Source organism: Gossypium hirsutum, chromosome D01 (genome assembly GCF_007990345.1).
Source record: "Gossypium hirsutum isolate 1008001.06 chromosome D01, Gossypium_hirsutum_v2.1, whole genome shotgun sequence".
NCBI classification, from domain to species: domain Eukaryota; kingdom Viridiplantae; phylum Streptophyta; class Magnoliopsida; order Malvales; family Malvaceae; genus Gossypium; species Gossypium hirsutum.
This window is the reverse complement of record NC_053437.1, coordinates 22,956,338-22,973,066: the sequence shown is the minus strand read 5'-3', so window position 1 is coordinate 22,973,066 and position 16,729 is coordinate 22,956,338. Positions and strand designations below refer to the sequence as shown.

The following is a 16,729-nucleotide window of genomic DNA, read 5'->3' as shown; positions in this document are numbered from 1 at the left end:
GGGCTGCCGATAAGGGTGTGTAAAATTCGGTTAAAATCGAAAAAATTTGGTTAATCGACCGAATTCGGTTAATCGGTCGGTTAACCGAATTTTTTCGGTCGGGGATCGGTTAATTATTTTTTGATTTTTCGGTTAACGGTTAATTCAGTTCGAGACTAGTCGGTTAATCGAATTTTTTCGGTTAACCGAAAAAATTAATAAATAAAATTATAATATATAAATAGACCCACTATTCACCTAAACCTAATCTAAACCCAAGTATTTAACCCAACCCAATTACTCAACCTAACCCAATCATAAAATTAAATTACAAATAATTTAATAAATAAAAATAAAATTTTAAAACTAAGACTAAAACTAAAGTCTAAAAGTCTAAAAATAATTTAATTATGTAGTGATTCAATTTGGTTAATTCGGGTAATTCGGTTAATTTGGGTAATTCGGTTAATTCGGTTAATTTGGTTAATTTTTAACCAAAAATAAAAAAAACATATAATTTTCGGTTAATTCGGTTAACCGACCAAATTAACCAAAAAAATTTCGGTTCGGTTAATTTTTTTGAAAAAAAATTCGGTTCGGTTAACGGTTAAAGATTTTGAAAGGTCAGTTAATTCGATTAATGTTATTTCGGGTCGGTTAACCGATTGGTTAACCGAATGAACACCCCTAGCTGCCGGTTTGGGGAAATTGGGGGGAAAATAAAGGGAATCAGGGTAGGGGAGAAAGGAATTGGGGGGAAAAAGAGTGGGGGAATCGATTTTGGGAAAAAAAGGGGAAAAATAATAAATAATAAAATATTTTTTGCGGCGCTTTTTTAAAAACGCCGCTAAAGACCCGAGCATTAGCGGTGCTTCTTCAAAAACGCCGCTAAAGACCTGAGCATTAGCGGCGCTTCTTCAGAATCATCGCTAAAGACCAGAGCATTAGCGGCGCTTCTTCAGAAACGCCGCTAAAGACCCAAGAATTAGCGGCGCTTCTTCAAAAATGCTACTAAAGACCCGAAAACTCAAAAAGGACGTCATTGGGCTTAGGTTTTATTTGCGAATGCTCATTTTTAGCGGCGTTTTCCTAAAAGCACCGCTAATACTCGATCTTTAGCGGCGTTTTCTTAAAAGCGCCGGTAATGCTTGATTTTAGCGGCATTTTTTATCCAAACGCCACTAAAAATGCTGCTAAAAGCCTGTTTTGGTGTAGTGTTCTCGCCGTTCAACGGATTTTATTCCATTATTTTTATTTATTTCCAAACGAGAAATTAAAAGTAAATAAGATCCTTTTCGAGATTTATTCCCACTGTATAATAGATTTTATTCTATTATTTTGATTTTATTTCCAAATGAGAAATTAAAGGTAAATAAGATTCATTTCGAGATTGATTCCCGCCATTCAATGATTTTATTCTAAATTTTGTTTTATTTCCAAAAATGAGTAAAATAAAATTCGTTTCGGGATTGATTCCCGCCGTTCAACGATTTTATTTCAAATTTTATTTTATTTCCAAAAATGAGTAAAATAAAATCCGTTTCGGGATTGATACCCGTCGCTCAACGATTTTATTCCAATTTCGATTTTATTTCCAAAGCTGAGTATTAAAGCTAAATTAAAATATGTTTCGGGATTTATTCCCGTTGTTCAACGGATTTATTACACTTTGATTTTGTTTCCAAAAACAAAAAATTAAAATTAAATAAAATCTGTTTCAGGATTTATTCTCGTCGTTTAATAAGATTTTATTTGATTTTATTTTGTTTCCAAATCAGAATTAAATTAAATAAAATTTGTTTCGGGATTTATTCTCGCCGTTTAACAAGATTTTATTTTATTTTGTTTCCAAATTCGAATTAAATTAAATAAAATCTATTTTGGGATTTATTCCTGCCGTTTAATAAGATTTTATTCGATATTGTTTTGTTTCCTAACAAAGACGTAATCAAATAATTCTATTTCGGGATTTATTCTCGTCGTTTAACAAAATTTTATTTTGATTTAATGATATAATTTTGTTTTGGGATTTAATCCTGTCGTTTAACAAAATTGTTTTTGATTTTGTTTCAGAATTTTTATTCTGCCGTTTAACAAATCAAAGGGAAATTTTCTATTTATGGTGACTTTAATTGTGGCTTTAGATTGAATTAAAAGAAATTTATCAACGGTGAATTAAAAAGACAATATGAGAATGCATGTCTAGGATTGGTTCTTTGAAAGACTTGGTATTTAAGTGTGCTAGTGCACCACCTCTCTTTTAGGGTTACCTACCTGGTACATTGTTTTATTGTATTTTTTATTAGACCATATACACTTTTGTTTTGGGTTTTATTAAATTCATGCCGTCTAATAAAAGTCGATAAGTTTTCTAATTTTGGTTTTGTTTCTTAACAGAAAAATGGAGACTGCCACCAATTCAATCAATTTGCAATCTGAAGCTTTGGTTCAAATGCAATCTTCGATCCATAACTCGGTATTGCCGATGGTGACTATTGTAAGCCACAACAAGAAGTCTGCAAAATTCTCGGGACAAAATTTCAAGACTTGGCAACAGAAAATGTTGTTTTATTTGACCATGTTGAACTTGACCAAAATTTGGAAAGATAACCCTCCACTGTTAAAGAAGGCGAGGTAGATGAATTTACCACTTTCACTGCTATTGAAGCTTGGAAGCATTCAGAATTCCTATGCCAAAACTACATCCTGAATGGATTGTCGGATGCAATGTACGAAGTGTATAGTGTTAAGAAAACAACTAAGGAATTATGGACATCATTGGACCATAAATACAAAGCCGAAGATGCTAGAACTAAAAAGTTCTTAGTTGCTAAATTCTTGAATTTTGTAATGGTTGATTCTAAATTAGTTGTGAATCAAGTGCAAGAACTTCAACTAATCATTCACGGAATTCTTGCTGAAGGAATGATAATAAGTGGATCCTTCCAAGTGGCAGCCATTATTGAGAAGTTGCCTCCTGCTTAGAATGACTTCAAGAATTGCATAAAGCACAAAAGAAAAGAAATGTTAGTGGAAGACCTAATTGTCAGACTTCGGATTGAAGAAGATAATAAAGGTATGGAAAGAAGGCTCAACAAAGCAGCAAATGACAATGTTGCTAGGGCAAACGTCGTAAAAGTCAAGAAAGACTTTAAGAAGGGAAAATAACTGCAGAATGGGTATAAACTGGGACCAAAAGGTGGTGTTTCAAAGAAGAAGGAAAATGCTTCAATTGCAACAAGATGGGGTACAAGTCATTCGACTGTAAGATTCCAAAGAAAGTTAAAGCTAACAAGGCCAATGTTATGGAAGAAATTTTGAGGAAGTGTCCGATATGGAATTATGTGCCTAACATACGCAAGAACTATGAATAAGAATGTTCTTTCTAAAGGGGGAATGTTTGTGGGAAGGGGATTTGTATTAATCTAAATGCAATCTCTGTAAAAGCAAAACTATGAATAAGAATGTTGCTTCTTTTTTTGTTTATATGCTTAAATCATTTAATTTATGGCATAGTAGGCTTAGATATGTTAATTATGATACTTTATGTGCATTAATTAACTTAGAGCATATTCCTTCGTTTTACAATAATTATAATTATAAATGTGAAACATGTGTTGAGGCAAAATTAACAAAGATCAAAGCCACTTTATCTAATACATAGCAATGCTTGTAAAGCTTGTTCAAATAAGAGGAAGGAATAAAAATGTTTATTACCTTCATTGCTATGTATATTTGCTTAAGAGCTAAGAGGAAGAGAATTTTATTCTCTATAAGCAAGAAGTTGAAAACCAACTTAATAAAAAGATTAAGTGATCGTGGTGGTAGATATGTTGAATCATTTAAATAATGTACACAACTTAATAACACCACCGTACTTTCCTCAAATAGAGTATTTGAACAAAAAAATCGAACTTTAAAGGAAAAGATGAACGCACTGCTAAAAAGCTCTAGGTTATCATAGAAAATATGGGGGCGTTTCTATAAGTTAATTACCTTTTATATAAGGTACCCTACAAGAAAAGGGACAAGACACCATATGAGCTAGAAAACCATCCTACAACCACTTGAAAGTGTGGGGGGTGTCTTGCTAACATAATGTATAATGGTAAGTCAAGACATATGCGTCATCGACACTATACCGTTAAACAACTGGTTTTAAACGGAGTTATCTCTACTAATTTTGGAAAATCAAAGATATTATTGTGGATCCATTAACTAAAGGCTTAAATCGAGATCATATTAATAAAACATCGAAAGGAATGTGACTAAAGCCCATGAAAATAAAAGGCGATATGTGAAGGAAAACCCTACCTAGTTGATTGGAGATTCCAAGATCTAGGTTCAAAGGTACAACCTAATTGTATAGACATTGTGAGGTCACTATGGGGGTATTTATCCCAAGTCCGTTCCTATGATGTAAACAGTGACTAAAAATGGGATAGGTTAAGCAATGTTTTTAATAACCATTGTGTGTTTCGGTGAGCCGAACAACATAAGTCACCTATGTGAGAGTGAAGTGGGACCGCTTCAAGGAGACTATTGGGGCATATTTCTCTCAAACTCTTATAGAACCAAGAGATGTTCACGACTATATGAACATAACCATGAGAACTAAAACCTTGCTAAGGAGGTAGTTGTGTAAGGTATATCATCGTTTACACAAACGGAAAAATAGTTTAAAGACATCACGTCTACTGGTCAGCTAGTAAAGTAAATATACTTTTACAAGGGAAGGTTCAAGGGTGGATACCTACCTTATACAACTATCGATCGTAGATTCTATCACCACATCAAGTCAATATTTTTCGATAAAACTATCAATTTTCATTCATGTGAGGGGTTGTTGGACAAATTACATTTTTATAGAACTTTGAGGCATATTCTCAATAGGTCAAGGTGGAGAGTTGAATCATAAAATTATGGTTTCATATTCTACTCCATGAGACCTTTACAATGGTATATCATGTAACAACCCAATTTTAACCCTAATCGAAATAGTGGTTTTGGGACCACAAATTCGAGTCTAAAAAATATTTTAATATTATTTTCTATGTCTATTATGTGTGAATTGCTTGTATGAAATTTTCGTGTTTTAATTTTATCGTTTAAGTGTTCGATTAAATAAAAGGATTTAATCGCGTAAAATAAAAATTTAAGGGTTAAATTCAAAAGGGTCGAATAGTAGTTGTTCTTTTAATGTGAAGGATTTATGTGGCAAATAGACCATTATTAAAGTTAGTGGGCGGCATTTGACAAAAATGACCTTAGCATATATGTTAAATATTATTATTAAAGGTTAATTAGGTAAATGAATTATAATGTATATTATAATAAAACAAATGAAAAATGTTAGTGGATTGTTCATCCATCCACCATTGAATATTGAAAGAAAAATAAAGAGTTGAAGCTTTGTTATATTCGGCCTAGGTTTAAGCTTGATTGAGGTATGTTTTTAAATCGGTTTTTAATAATTTTTACGTTTTTGAGATCGTTGATTCGTGTTCTTCAAAACTCATGCTTTAATTTTAGAATTTGATGGTGATTTTGAGATATGCCATTGATTAATGCTTGAACTTTTTGTTAGTTAATGGTGAAATATGGAAGATATTTGAAAGATTAACATGTTTTGTCTTTGAATTTTTTGTGAAATTGAGTAATTAGGGCTAAATTGTGAAATTTAATTTTTGAGGGACTAAAATGTGAAATAAATGAAATGTGTGGACTTGTATGAGTACTAGGGATATTCGGCCCTTGTATAGTGTGGGCAAATTTTGTGTATTTTGTGTTTTATGCAATAGGGATAATTGCAAAAAGTGTAAATGTCAGGGGAAAAATGGTAAATTTCCCATTTATGTGTTTTTGGACTAAATTGAATGTAATAATATTTAAACCAACTCATTTTGAATATGTTTAGATCAAGAACCAAAGAAATCGGAGCTAGATTGGGGAAAAGCCAAAGTCGTCGACTAATTGTCCGGTTTCAATTTTTCACTGTCCGAGATAAGTCTATTAGTTATTTAATGTCATAAAATCAGTATATAAGTATGTATATGTATTTATTTTTGATGAATTATAATTTAAAGTATATCAGTTGAATAAATTAAAAGTATGATTGGTTTATATGTATTTTTTTTAATGTTGAAACCTAGAGGTTTATACTTATATAGGTAATTGAACTTAGCTAAAGTGTGAAGGTATATAAGTATATACATAAATGTTATTGAATTTAGTTGAAGTATAAGAGTTTTATATATATACAAGGTTTGAATTTATACACGTATATGAATTTATACACGTATATACATGTATAAATTATTAATTTAATCAAAGATATGTATATGTATATATGTGTACTTAGGGATTCGAAAATATACATAGATATATATATATGTATAAACCTTTGGACTGGATTTATAAAATGTATGTTATATTTGTGTAAGTGATTTTTTATTAAACATGTAAATATACATGTATATATATACTTTTGAATCGAATTAAGATGTGTCATTATAAAAGTATATGCGGTTTGAGTATATATATATGTATACATGTATAAGATTTAGTTTTGAAATTTGTTATTAGATGATATTTGTATATGTTAGTTTCGATTATGTATATATATATATGTATAATTTTAATGTGTTCAGATGTAAAATGTATATTATTCAAGAATATCTTTAGTTAAATAGTATGATATTTGTAGTAAGATTTGAAGTATAAGGTCATGCATAAACGTGTTCGGTTAATTTATTGAATTATCAAATTGGATTTGGTGGTTGAGTTTTATATATATATATTCATGTGTTTCAAAGATATAAATTATGAGTTTTGAGCTGAATATTTAAGCATGGAATTTATATACCTATATAGTTCGAAAATGAGTAATATTTGGGTGAATTGAGTGTTTGAGCTTGGTGCCTAAAAGGATTATTGTCAATGAGATAATTCAGATTTTACGTCTAGCAGGCTTGATGCCGGTGAAATGTTTCAGACTTTACATCTAGCAGGCTTGATGCCGGTGAAATGTTTCAGACTTTACGTCTAGCAGGTTAATTGCCGGTGTATTGAATCAGGTTTTAAGCCTAGCAGGATAAGTGCCGGTGAATTTGTTGAAATTGTGTGAATTGGTTAGATTTATGTGTTTGAAGATGTTGTGCATAAATTCGACATAGGTGGTTGATATATATATACGCATCTGTTAAGTGTAGTTGAAAAGTATATATATATTTATATGGGTGCATTTGGTATATGAAACTGATGAGTATTCTTATGTGCAATTGCGAATACATATATGTATAAATATTTGTTTATAAGTAAAAGTTGAATAAGAATGCATTCGGTTATATGCATAAATATGAGTTAGGTTAAAAGTTTATGATCGATATATATACATGTATAATGAGATATGAAATGTGATTGATAAAGTTATATATATTCGATTGTATGTGCATGATAAGTACATATATGACTTTGGATATATGTATGTGGTAAATACATGTACACATTTGGTTATAATATTTGTTAAGCATATGTATATATGCATTTGGCTAATATGTTTAAAGTGTATATACATTTGGTTCTAATATTTGTCATGCATATATGTATATATGCATTCGGCGATTCATGTTTATAGAGTATATGCATTCGGTTTTAAATCTTGATAATTATGTATGTATTTGACTATGTGTAATTGTTAACATATATGGTATTTGTGAACTCATTAAGAGTACAAAAGGAAAATTTATAATCATTTTTTTACATTTTTGATATGCTATAGACTTACTAAGTTGTAAAAGCTTACTTTGTTTGTTTATGTATTTCTAATTTATAGACCTAAATATCAAGCTTCAAGCTCGGGGATCGTCAGCAAGTTCATCACTCTATCTATTGTCTCGGTATTGAAATGTTTAAACTTTAACTTATGGCATGTATAGGCTAGACGATATTTTGAAAGTCGTACTTTGATGTATTGTAAATATAATTAATAGCCATACGAATATGACTTATTTTCTTATGGTTTAGCTGGATTGAAATTCTAAGTTTTGTTTTAAATGGTTTAAGTAAAATTTTTAATTATGCTTACTTATATATATTTAAATTCATATATTTATTTTTCTATAATGCATATATTTTGATTTGGAAATAGTTGTTTTAAACCTGTATTCAAACGAATTGCATATAAATGTTAAATTTATTTTTAATGACTGCATTGAGTTGTGTTTCGTACAGTAATGCCTCGTAACCCTAATTCGGTGACCAATACGGGTTAGGGGTGTTACATATCATATGCTTAAAATGGTTGAGTGATGAATGAAAAATTGATACTCAAAGTAAGCTACTTGGAAATAATTGTTGAGGAAAAGAAAAGCTTAGATTCTACATTGGTTAAATACCAAGTGTGAGATGGGTTTATATATGAGAACCCTTTTGAAGGGTGATTGAATGACTAAGCTTGGAACTCTACCTCGTGTGCAGGGGGTGCAGGTCCAAAACTGACGAGGTTGGCGTGCACCTGCACGACGTGGGCGACGCAAAATGTCTGGATCGGACGGGCCTACGGATTTTTCAGCCTAACACGAAATATAATTTTTCCTCAGCAAATATATACAAAATCTGATATAAAATGATATATTTATCCTGAATTATTTGATTCTAATCAAGGTGATTTGATTTTAATCAAATTGATTCAATTGCCCCTTTAATGAAGATTTTGTCTCCTTATACTTGGATATTTCCATAAAATTCCTCCGCTTTGAATGCTTATAAAAGGCTTAGACTTCTTCAGAATTCTTATCTTATTTTTTTTCACTCTCTCACACCGATTTTATGTTACTATCAAAAACTCTTATTTTCTTCTTCGAATTTTTCAAACGTTCCGGTGATAGAAAAATGCAAACATTCGTTCATTGAGCGTTGTAGAGGTGCTACTACTTTGATCACTGTTGTTGTATCTTGAGAGACATTCGACCAACGTTTCTCTAAGTACTGTAGGAGAGGCTGAATCTATCTTAAGGAAACTGTGTTTCACTGGCCTCAACGTTTCGATAAATCCTTTTCCTTCCTGTTTATTTCAACTTTTGTTACGATTTTATTTTTTTCGTATTTAAAAAATTAATTATAAATCATTCTATTTTATTTTATTCTATATGTGTTTATTTATATTTAATTATTTTTTTCACTAACGTGTTTTGTCCAACAATAGGCAACCAACGCAGCAGCTTCTTCTGGAACTCATTTCCGTTTGGTTCCTCGAGAATTTTGGGAAGAATGAATTGATTGTGAAAAACTTGACATAACTATCTTAAGAAAAAACACACAAATTAAAATTAGATTTGATATTATGAATCAGAAGGTTGAGACTTTATAAAATTATAACACATGACGGATCAAAAGAAAATAAATTAAAGTTGTAATTCAACAAGTCCAGTACAATACAGGATGACAATTCAAACAACACCAAAGTTTCGTAAACTAGATACAAAAATAACATAAACAAATTAACCTTCTACTATGTTTTAATAAACCTAATTAATTTCTAGATACTTGCCATTCATAGAACATTGGATTGGCTAGCTCCATCCTCCAAGTATCCCATGTATCTGATGGATGAATATTTACGATATTTGGTTCATCGGCATCTATCACATTACTAGGTAATCCTTCTCCCAACTCTGCTTCAATAGGATCAAAACTCATATAGGTTTGAATAAAATTATAGAGCAAACAACATTCAATAATGATTCTATTGTGCACACTTACAGGATAGAATGATGGACTCTTAAGTATTCCCTATCTAAGTTTTAATAACCTAAAGCATCTTTCAATAACATTATGCGCTGAAGCATGTTTCATATTGAAAAATTCTTCTAGAGTACTTGGCTGGTAACCTTGATGCCACTCATTCAAATGATATCTTTGTACTCTAAAAGGCACAAAAAATCCCTCACAATTTATGTAACTAGCATGAACTAGATAATAACAACCTATAAAAAAGAAAAAAAAACTATTTATCATGGTTAAATTTCCCAAAAAAAGTATGATCTTAAAAATTAATTTAAATCCCTCCAATTATGCACCTTACCATGAGGAACTTTTAGTCCACGTCTCCTACTAATGGCATTTTGAAGAACCGATCCATTAGCAACAAAACCTTCCTATCTAGGAAGAACACAAACAAAATGCATATCAGGTGTACAAACACCTAACATATTTGTTGCTATGTCACCTTTTCGCGTTCGATTTCTAGGTTTATCAACTTTTGGAACCATAATCTTGATGTGGGTTCCATTTAAAGAACCTAAGCAATTCTACATCACATGTATAAACCTCAGGTTAGGATACTATATTTAAATCTAAATCAACTAAATTATGTACGAGCTATATATGGAACTCACTCTAATACCTTGGACCATTTCCACCTTAGGTCTGTAGAATTAGCTGTAATTGGCTCTGCCATTTTATATAACACATCTTGTAAGCGTATGACAACATTTAAAACATTGTGAAATGATCTGCTAACAGTTTTTCTGGACCTATTAAAGTGATTCTTGATAACTTAGTTTTAAGGTAATGAGAAATGATATGTAAAAACATTTCTACTTGTTCATCAACAAGCATGTTCCTTGATAACTTCAATCCTCCTAAAGTTTGTGACATCTCACATAGTTTAGAAAAAGTAATTCTATTCATCCTAACTTGTTCAATACAAGTCTCATCACTAGCATATACAAGTCTTTTCACATAATCTCGTTGTGCATAAAAATCTAAAACATATGATCTAATTCTTGGTCTATAAGTATTTAGGCTAAAGACGGTACCCAATGTAACTAAGAACCAACTCGCAATTGTACACATTTGCAACCATACTGTCAATGCAAGACCAATTCTTTTACGCCTCTCACTTTGTACTATTAAAGACAAATGAGCCATTACTGCAAGATATTAAAGTGTAACATATCTTTAAATCATAGTAAAAGAGTCACATTTCTTCAATACTAATATCAATAACAGTAAAATAAAATCAAAGAATTTAATTGAAAAAAGAACTTACAGTGATTCAGTGAATACAAGAGGCTCAATTGTGGGTGGAGGAAGCAATCAAGCAAGCCAAAGAAGAAGAGGGAGCAATAACACACTGCCAAAGAAAAATGAACAATACATATTAATAATCTTTGCAAGTAAAAAACCTGAAATTCATTTCTTTATCAAATTAAATTGAACAAAACTGACTCTTTGTTTAGCAAATAATAATGTCTTGAACAAAAATTTCATTAAACAAAAATTCATATCTTTGCAAGTAATAATGTCTTCAATGTTGCAAAAACATTATATAATAGGTTGTAGGGGCAAAAAAATTATAGTTGTTTTAAAAATGATATTTAAAGGTAGCTAAATTACTTTAAGATATTTAAAGATAACGTAAATAAATAAAATTAAAATAACCAAAAACTATAAACTCCAACATTCCAATTGATGTGATCCCGGTCGCATCATGTACTGACACAACTCATTGCCGTCGAGATTGGCCTAAACACGAGGGCCCCAAGTGCAAGATGAAGTTCATTTTTAGCTCAATCAAACTTCTTTTCATGTGGTTCAGCTCATTCGAGCTCAAGTCAGCTCATTCGAGCTCAATTCAGCTCATTGAGCTCGTTATTAGCTCTTCAGCTCATTTAATTTAATTTGCTGGAATAAATTAATTAGTTGAGTTAGTTAATTTAGTTCACAATAATTGTTAGTATTTAATTAGTTTAAAATCTGGACATTTTAAATAAGTGTGTTAATTATGTCTTATGTCAATGCATGTTTTAATTTATTTTAATTATCACATAGCATAAATGTGTTTGTCTTATTACAATTAATTAATGTGTCTTATTGCTGATTTATTATGCCCAAGTTCAGCCGAATTTATGAGCAGGTTAATTGTTTTGGTTGCTGCTGGTTTTTAATGTGTTAAATTCATCTTTAATTGTTGAATGCATGTACACATCATGGACGGCACCTATGCATGTATTATAAATTAATGAATGAAATTTTTTGGTGCAGGTTCCATGCATGAACGGTATTTAAAGGAGTGAGCTGCTGTTTTCTTTCTTCTAAGTGACCATTCGGCCAAGGAACAACAGCCCCATGAATTTTCCAAGTTTGGCTGATCCATTTCCCAAAAACAACATCATTCTGTTCACATTTGGTGCTCACACCAATGACCATTTAGCTGAACGTGTTCACACCTAGAAGACTCTTCAAGGCTGACTTTTCACACTCATTTGGCTGTTCAAAGACCACCTTTAATGCTCATCACCATTCAGCCAAAAGATGCCAATTTAAGGAGTCATTCAAGACTATGACCGAATCTAGACATGTCTATTGGTCTCCTGATGCATTCATCTTTTTAAGTACATTTACTTAAGTTTTAAGCTGTCCATTCAAGCTCACATTCAGCTAAATTTTGTTAGCCTCATTAAATAGATTCATTTGCTTAGTTTTTAAGGATGCAAGTGGCTGTTCGGCTAGCTTAGTCTTTAGCTATAAATAGTTTGCTTTGTAATCGTTTTGGGGTTAGACAATATACTTCTGAATCTTTTATGAATTTTATGTGCTTTGTGAGTTTGTTTTCAACTCTCATTGTTCTCCAAGGACTGATTAGACTTATCAAGTAACCCCTGTGGCGTCAACCCGTTTTTGTATTTCGAACTTATCACTTTGTCCCCAAAGTGTGGCGTTCAAGTTATACCGAGGTTCCTATCAATATTGATAGTGGGTCAAGGTTGCAATTCTATCACCTACCTTCCAATCGTTATTATCTCAACCTAAACATTCATATAAGTTTCGGGTTAACACACTTATATTGTGTTTGTTCAACTTGAGTACTTGGTTTTCGTTCATCTATCAACCCCAATACATTCCATAACATCTTTTGAACTAATTCGAGCCTTTATCTATTCTTTCTTAACCTATTTTAGCCAGCCTCAAGTATTACTCCAATTCACGATCGGGCACATCAACGACTCGACTCTCATCACCGAGCTGGATCGCATCACCAATAGTCTATGAAATTGATTGGGTTATGCTTATTATCAGTGCCGGGGATGGCTTTCGGTTTTGGGGTCAATTAAAAGATTCAGCTTTTATTTAATATTTAAAACTTATCAACTAAGATACAAATTACTATATAAAAAGAAGAAAAAAGACAAGCTAAATGTAAATTAATATTTCTTTTACAAAATATATACTCAGGGAATTACCATATAATTATTAACAAATTAATCCCACTAGTTGTAAAATGAATTACCAATGGCAAAAATATTATACAAGTCATTATCTTATATCTTGAATTGCATTTCAATCCCTCTATTTGAAAAATAAACAAAATGGTCCTTGTACATTAGAAAAAATGAGCAAGATGACCTCTTAAAAGAACAAAACTAGATTAAGCAACACAATATTACTGCCAAGAAGTTGCTTGCATACCTTGTTGAATGAATATGAATTCCCACACACATAAAGGAACAAATTAGGATTATCATTCCTGCACAGCTTTGCCACATAGTCAGCTACAGTGTTAGAGCCCCCTTAAGATGTGACTATACCTACAATTCTCTTATGCTTTTGAAGATATTATAATTTCTAAGGTAGTGTAGGGACTATAATTATTATTTGACCAATTTAAATTGTATTAGAAAAGCTTAATACATGCCACCTTCTTAATTCTAACAATTTATCCACTCTACCAATACAACTGTTATTACTATTAAAGTTATTTTTCTAAATTTAGATTCATTACATCATTATTTTTTTAATTGCATGACTACTTTTCTTTATCTCAAAAGTAGGACGTAAACCATGAGCATGATTTTTTCAAGTTTCATAGATGTTTAATGGAGTATTTGTTAGGGATATTGCCTGAAATAAAGATACTTGCAACAATTTTCAAATTAGTATGCATAAGAAAGAGATGAAATATGAAAAGCAAGATAAATTTTCTTTGTTAAACATCTTTTTAGTTAAATAAAAAATAAAGTGCAGTGACTGTTCTAAGGAAAATGCCAAAATCTGCTTCACTAGTCATAATACCAATAGATACAAGATATGGAGAATATGACACCCCCATAGCAAATATATTGTTCTTGTTCCCACTAGAATCTTATCCATAGTTTTCCTTTATATATGACACCAACATAAAATAGATAGATATATTTATATGCTAGACCTGAATCTTGAACAAGTTTCACTACCTTCACATATAGTTACCTCACTTGCATGCATAAAAAACACAAATCAACCTTGGAATATCAAGTATATGTAAATTTAAGATATGTATACCCTTTTGAGTTTTGATGCATTTCAACAAGACCACATAACTTTATTCTAACCATGTCTAAGAAACAAAACAACTTTTTACTTCCAATATGGAAGGCAAAAGATACATTAATAAGTATTCAAGCCTCCTAAAACACTTCAATGATATCAAAAGACATCCATATAACCACAAAAAATAATAGTAATATAAATTCTAGGTACAGATCCATAGAAAATATTTAAAAGGATGTTGTGGATGAAACTTAAGTCAAAACATGTACATAATTTGTTATTTGTTGTCAAGATCAAAGCAGAAACAAGGCATTTAAATCTTGAGGGAGAACATATAAAGTATTAAAAGATCGTGAAGATACCTAAAATTATAGGTAGTTTGAAGCACTAAATACAGTTATCAGTTTCCCCGACTCCACATAATGCTAGTTATATTGATTCACCTGAACATCAAGAAAGGCATCAATTATTCGTCTCATTTTCATCAGTTATGATTCATGATTTAAACAGCCATAGCATATCTAACACGATTATGGGTAAAAACCTGTCATGAATGTCTTGCAATATAACCAGTAGTTACATTACATAGTCAAATAAGATGAAATGTCATATATGCCTGGAACATGAAAAAAATCTAAACACAAACCAAGTAGTAAACTTATCGGAATTTGAAAAGAAAATAAAAGAATTAAGCTAACCTTGCTTTCACTCTAAGCTAGAAATCAAAGCACCAACGATTACATACAGATAGAGATGCTAAGTAACCAGTTCAGCTTAAGGGGAAATTCTTAAAAACAAAACAATAACAAAACAACTTAAGGGGAGAATAATGCAATTTGAAGCCCTAATTTTTGGATTTAGAAAAACATATCAATACAATTTTACATTTTTATCTCAATTTAAACACAAAACAAAAATAAAAAACACGCAAATAACAAATCTCATATTGTTTAAGAAAAAAATAGTTTTCAAGCATCAAAGACCGATAATTTTCATTTTTCAAGTTCTTGAACAGTTTAAGAAAAAACCAACTCAAAAAATCAAATCAAACTCGAGTATCAAATACCCATATTGTTCAGTTTTCAAGAAACTTGAATCTTACCCATGAAAATTGGTGCTTACCTGGAGACGAATTTTACATTCTGAGCTCTTTCCCTTAAGATGAAAAGTGAAAGTTTGGAAGAAAATGGTGAAACAAGAACGTCCCAGGTTTTTTTTTTTGCCTAATATAAAGATGTGTTTGTTTACCAGTAAAATATTTTATAGAAAACTTTTTTATTCTTTTCCACTGTTTGTTTGGTGGAAAATGATTTCCTACTGTAAAATCATTTCAAAAACACGGGAAAAGAAGCCTTTATTTTAGGAAAACGTCTTACCCTTTTCATTTGGTAAGACATTTTCTAAAAATTTTCTCCTCACCTGCAAACGAAACCTCTTTCCCTTCTCTTTTCTTTTCCACCCTGATTTAATGCTTGTCACCAGCCAGCAATGGTTCTCAGCACCAGTCACCGATGTGGATATTTGATTTACCCCTTTTCACCTTTCGTTGTCAAAATCTATACTGCACCAGTTGGCAACAGCATTCATCTTCCTCTCTTGAGGGTAAGAAAGACTGAAACTTTCATGGATAGTTTACTGAAAAAAAATGAAAAAAGAAAAAAAACAACCTGGAAAGCAGAAGAGGCCGTCCCAAAAATGAAGCCCTTTGGGAAACTGGCTCTGCTAATATTCTGTGAAGACCCAGCCTGGATTCCCAAAGCTAGTAACAATGTAATAATTGGCAAAGTAATGGCCTTTAGCGCCAAGTCTTTAATTCGACTATTATAGAAAATTGATATAAGAAAGAGTGAGTAAGAGAGAGAGAGATATGGAGAAAGATTTGGGTTTGGGTTAATGATTATTTATAAAGGAAATGTGCAGAAAACAAAGAAAGAGGTTGTTAAGAAAAAAAAGAGAATTTAATCATTGATGTTAGCATAAGTTTACGTTTGTTTGTTGGTCTGTAGATATATTTTCATTCAATTGAATGATATTGTTTAATTTTGTGTCCTAGGTAATCACTCGTCTTTTTTCATATGTTTTTGGATTAAATTTCATACCAAACATGTCAGCTTATTTTTCATGGCCTAATCTGCAAATTCAAACAGAGAAGTTAAGGAAAAAGATAATGGAAATAGAAGGGTTATTTGTCATTCCACTTCAATTAGATGTTACTGGGTCTAGATATTCATATACATGGATGAGTTTAGTTCAAGAAAATGGATGGCATGTATTGCTTGATGCAACTGCATTAGGTGCTAAAGAAATGTAGACTTTAAGGCTTTCATTGTTTAACCCTGATTTCCATATTTTTTTCATTTTTTAGATTTTTTTTGTGAAAATCCATCAAGGTTTTGCTGCTTGTTTATCAAGAAATCCATTGGTTTATCTATTTTGA

General features: G+C 31.2%; 1 long non-coding RNA gene across 3 annotated transcripts; it reads right to left on the bottom strand.

Annotated features, from left to right (window-relative positions):
• Window positions 1-13,290: 13,290 nt before the first annotated feature.
• Window positions 13,291-16,450, bottom strand: LOC107921844 (uncharacterized). Of its 3 annotated transcripts, none has more exons than XR_005909034.1 (2): window positions 15,395-16,450; window positions 13,291-14,735 (listed from the first exon to the last, which is right to left on the bottom strand). It is a non-coding gene; the product is annotated as an uncharacterized lncRNA (long non-coding RNA). The 3 variants fall into 3 exon arrangements; XR_001691112.2 differs by having other exon boundaries at window positions 15,415-16,450; XR_001691113.2 differs by having other exon boundaries at window positions 15,712-16,450.
• Between the last annotated feature and the right edge of the window lie 279 nt (window positions 16,451-16,729).